Genomic DNA, 6,000 nt, shown 5'->3' on the forward strand with positions numbered 1-6,000 from the left:
TATCAGCTTATAATTTTTTATTAATTTGGTGATAGTCTATCACTAATCGCCATCTTTTCTCCGTTTAATCCGGTAAGGATTCCTTTGGTACTAATAGTAACGGGCTTTTATATTCAGACACAGAGGGGTCTACCAAAGGCAATATAAACACTAAGATGAGTAACGCCATACAACAAAATGATACTATGCAGTCTGCTTTTTTGAAATTTGAGAACGAAAACGAAATCAGTATCATTGCACTCTCACAGCGTACTCTGCGCTTCGGCTCTATGAGAGCCGTGCAAGCAATTATGTTTGTATGTGTGTTAGTACATACATACATAACAGCATATTTGAATGTGTTGCTATTCACAGCTCTGGCTTCGGCTGGTGAAGAAATAAATTTTGTTAGTTTTCTAGCGCTGATCATGCACCTATCCCAAATTTGTATTCCCATACGAATGCATGATGTGTACTGAGGTTGGCTCCGTAAAAAATCTGTTTTATAAAGTCGTCGCAAATATTTTTATTTAATTTCTTTAAATTAAATGATTAATTATTTATTCTTATTTTTATTTTATAAAAAATAGAAGAGTGCCAAAAAATACAAATTGGGTAAATTAAATGCATCGGTAGCTAGTTCGACCGGCGGAGTAACAAATAATATAAACATAAAAAAATTGATAAAATGAATCTTTGGAAACACAAAATTTGCGCTCTTATTTCATTTCTTTTATTTCTTAAAAATAATAATAATTTAATTAATATATAATTTAAAGAAATTATATAAGTATTTGAATCGACTTTAAAAACCTCAGTACAGTACACAACATGCATTCATATGTGAATAGAAATTTGGAATAGATCGTGTATGATCAGCGCTAGAAAACAAAATTTATTTCTTCACCAGCCAAAGCCAAGGCAGTGAATAACAACACATATACATATACATATTTTAATATAGTTATGCATGGCTTATTCGTCTGGCTTTTGGAGAACGAATAGCCAGTCGTCAGGCATGTCGTGCGAATGAAATTTTTCGTCGCATGCAAATGTATGGGCGTAACTCACCTTAGTGTTTATATTTTCTTTGGTTCTACTATTTTATCTTTAACAAGTTTAGTAACTTGTTTAGTTATTTCTGTTTGATGTGTATGAGGAGTTCTATCTAACTTGGTTCATCATCTTTCAATCTTTATTTTTGCTTGTAAAAGTTATTAGTTGTGATTGGATCTGTTTCCAATTTAAATATATCTGTATATTAAAAACACTATTCTGTCATTATTTTCTTTCTGGTGGAAAGTTGTTAACTTTGTTAGAATAGATTCTGCTCTTTGAGGGTCGTGTGAGTCTGCTTTGGATAATTGGATAATGGTTCACAATTTATTTCGTTTATGTTTAGAATATTATTGTTGTTAGTCGTGTTTAATATTCGCACGTATGCGTTTTTTTAATCTGCAATTGAATTACCAACAAATATACCATCTCCTATCTTCCGATTAGCTATTAGGATTTGGTTGTATTTAGTATCTACGTTAATTTTTCTGATAACTTCACAACGTGATGGTATTATTATCTCGTTGTGGTTGATACTATGTGAAATTGGTAGTTGTATAGAATGTGCAATATTATTGGGTTGTAGTATGAGCAACATATATATAATACATACCCAACCAATGTAAGGGTATATGAGATCAAATAAACAATAACACTTTGTTGCTAAACATAACGCAACCCAAAGTGCATTCGAAATATGATCGTCCACTCATAAGTGGCGTGACCATAGCGCAGAATATGCAACGTCTGCATATTCTGCCGAATACCATTCCTTTGTCTTACGATATATATATGCTCAATGTATATGCTTTAAATGTATGCATATATACATGCTCCCGCTCTGCCGCTGTACTCAGCGACTGAGACTTATATACAAAACTCTAATATAAGACATACGAACAAACAGATAACTGAACGACACATCAGTCGAAGAAATATCATCAACGCCTTAGGACTTATGCCAATAAATGATCAATAAAAGTAAAACTGTTTAATTAATTTTACATGGCGACCCTGACAGGACTTTGGGAACAGTAGAGCGAAGCCATCGAACATTCAACGAATTCATTCGTTCCTACATATCAGTTGATAAAACTGATTGGGATACTTGGCTACAATATTTTGTTTATTATTTCCACAACGCACAACTATTGCCCATATAAAGTAATTTTTAGCAGAAACCCAAACTTTAACATAGTGTTAATAAACACATTGAACCTTTATATAATGCCTTTATAAGAATCAAAATATAGATTGGAAATAGCATATAAAAGAGCTAGAATAATGCTTGAGCAAAAGAATAAACTTATATACGATAGTAAAGTAAAGAATATAGAATTAAACATAGGAGATAACGTACTGTTAAGAAATGAAACAGGGCATAAGTTAAATTCAGTATATATAGGACCATTTAAGGTCATAGAAATAGAACATAATCATAAGATTAAAAAATCCCTTAAATAATTATAATTTTTAAATAACTACATAAAAAAGGGAGGTGTAGCATGAGCAACATATATATAATACATACCCAACTAATGAGATCAAATAAACAATAACCGATTTAGCGACACTTTGTTGCTAAACATAACGCAACCCAAAGTGCATTCGAAATATGAGCGTCCACTCATAAGTTGCGTGACCATAGCGCAGAATATGCAACGTCTGCATATACGATACGATATATACATATATGCTCAATGTATATGCCTTAAGTGTATGCATATATACATGCTCCCGCTCTGCCGCTGTACTCAGCGACTGAGACTTATATACAAAACTCTAATGTTAGACTTAAGAACAAACATATAATTGAACGACACATCAGTCGAAGAAATATCATCAACGTCTTAGGACGTATGCCAATAAATGATCAATAAAAGTAAAACTTTTTAATTAATTTTACAGGGTTTTAAAATGAAACAGTCACTTTCCAATTATTCCGTCTCCAGGGATCCGAAAATCGTTTTCTACTATAAAAAATTATGTGGTATAATGAAGTTAGAAATTCCAATTCGAGGAATGATAAACCTAATGAGCTTCATGATCCTTTACCAATGCCTGTAATTTGGGTTATATTATCATAATCAATATCTTAAAATTGATCAAAATTTTCTTTTATGACTGAGATGTCAGTTCCTGTATCTATTAAACATATTAATTTCCTACCAGTATGTTCATTTTGTATGCTGATAAATATATATAAATTAAGATTGATGCTGTTAACGGTTGTTTTTATTGATTTTGAATACTTAAGAGGGCCTGTTGGTTTTCGAACGTGCTTTGGGCTTGTCGTACATTATCATTTTGTCTGTAATTGGTTGAGGTGTTTTGGTGGCTATTGTAGTTATTGGAATATTGCCTTCCAATCAGTCACAATTAAATAATAACACTTAGTTTTTTTTTTATGTGCGTTTTGATATTTATTATTTGGATTACTGAGCGCGTCAACTTGTTTGTTCAGAGGCTTCACCAAGATTGAGGCTAAACGATTTAAGCATATCAGTATCAAGACTAAAGACTTTAAAATAACAAAAGCCTACTTGGTCACTGTAAGTTTTGTATGATTGAGTATTTGTGTTCAGTTTCAGTGTTGTTAAATTATTATTTACAGCACAGTGTTGTGAAACCAAATTTCTCTTATTATTTCAACACTCAATATTACAACACACCTCCTCAAAGATACATTGACCTCTTTATTTATAATTGTTAATGTAACAATACAGTTTCTTCTAGACCAAGTTGCGCCTTCTGGGAATAATATTATTGATCCACGTTTGTCTAGAAATAGTTTCTTTTTCAAAATTAGTTCTAGGATTAAGGGAAACCCTGGAAAACCCTTAATCGGATCATGGCTTAATAATAATTATACGAAATTTAAACAAATTTTATTTATTGAAAAAAAAATTATTTTGTGAGACCCAATTCGTTTCTGAGGGTCACAAATCTGCCAAGCAACGACTTGTCAGGATATCGGCCATTTGGTGCTCTGTAGAAATATACTCAAGAGTGATTAGTTTATTTTCTTGAGAAATCGTACTTTATATCAATGTGTTTCGATCTAGTGGCATGTGGGATTATTGGCTATACTAATGCAAACTTTATTAGTCTAGTATTTTTATTGTCCCACTTAATTAAAATTGTAAACTTGATATACACGATTTAAGACATAGAGCTTTTCTAACTGCCTTAAACAAAGCCATATATATTCCGCTTCAGTAGAAGAAGCAGACACTGAGTTCTGTTTCTATGTGTTCCAACATATTATATATCCAGTTGTACTTTTTCTATCAAACTCACTTCCAGCCCAATCAGAATCAACATATCCAGTTATGGTTTCTTTAAGTAGTAAAACCTTTACCCTCTATATACCTTAATACTCTTTTAAAACATTTCCATAACTCTTGATTACTTTTTCTTGTATATCTGCTCAATATACCTGACGATTACCTAACATTACGTACATTAAACAGCCAATTAGATTTCTACATGGCACCTTACATTGAACATCAGAATTCAAGGAAATATAATTGAGCTTACTTGCAAGTGGTGTACTAATTGAATAACATTCTTCCATGTTAAACTTCTTTAGAATATTACTAATATATATAGACTGACTATAATGTCTTTCTACTTTTATTCCTATGAAATGTCTCATATGTCTGTCATCTTAAAATTACTCATTAGGTATGAATGAATCTATTCTCAGTTTCAATAACCAAATCATCTTTCATTATATCCCCTTTATCAAGAAGATAAATGCGTCGATCTATATCTGAATTAACACAGCCCATTCCTTTTAAAGCTTTTTCAAAAACCTCAAATCCATAAATTGACTTATTTAACTTGCCTGTGATAAACTTTCAGGAATACTCAGATTTCCTGTTTTAAAATACCATTTAGGAATGCAGTTTAATATCCATGTGGTGCCACTTCCAATCAACTATGTTTTTACCCCAAGGGTGCTCTAACAAAGTCCATGTTTTATTAAAATTAATGAGAATCTAATTCTTCTTTAATAATTTCGTCCCATTTAGCTCAGTCACTTCTATTCTTAATTTCAATATATGTGACTGGAATACTATAACAAAAATGTGCGCATTCACTAAGCAACTGTTTAATGATCTATATAAAGCCTGTAACCTTTCAGATTCAGCCAATTTGACACCAACCCATTCAGTTGGCCTGGCATTTTCACTAGGCTGTTTATCTGATATTTTACTATCAGATTTCCTCTTCATTACTCTCATTCCGGAGAATCATTCGATTCTATGTTCGAAATCCATTGTAGACTATCCAGAATATTATTCTGGATATATCCTACCTATTCCATACTCTCATTCTGGAACTTTGAGTCATCCACTACAGTACTAGATTTTTCGTTGTTGTACCACTAGGCTGTTTATCTGATATTTTACTTTCAGATTTCCTCTTCCGTACTCTTATTCCGGAAATATGACTCTTTCATTCGAATCTATGCTCGAAATCCATTGTAGACTATCCAGAATATTATTCTGTATATTTCCTATCTCGTTCTGGAACTTTGAGTCATTCACTACAGTCCTAGATTTTACGTCAACAACATTTCTTGCTACCAAAAACTTTAGTACCCATATTCCACAACTTATATACATTTGGTTCAAATGGAGTTTTCTTATCCTGGAAGGCCCTACTTTGAGTTCTATTAATTAAATATGTTGCTGCTAAAACAGTTTCACTCGAACAACATTTACTCAATTTACTCAATACTCCTTTCAGTTGTGGTGTATGGGGAACTGTTAAATGGTAGCCATGCCTTTTCATGATGTCATTAGATAAATATTCTCTTCCATTATCAATGTAGAGATTTACAGCCTTTACAAGAAGCCTCATATATCTGATTATTCAGTTGCACATCTACTAAGATTATTATTTCTCTCATGCCACAAGCGATAATTTTAATTAATTTTATATTCAGTTGCAAAT

The sequence above is a fragment of the Drosophila montana genome, unplaced genomic scaffold (genome assembly GCF_035044405.1).
Source record: "Drosophila montana isolate Dmon_TW-CO22-7 unplaced genomic scaffold, ASM3504440v1 contig_2988_1, whole genome shotgun sequence".
Lineage (NCBI taxonomy): Eukaryota > Metazoa > Arthropoda > Insecta > Diptera > Drosophilidae > Drosophila > Drosophila montana.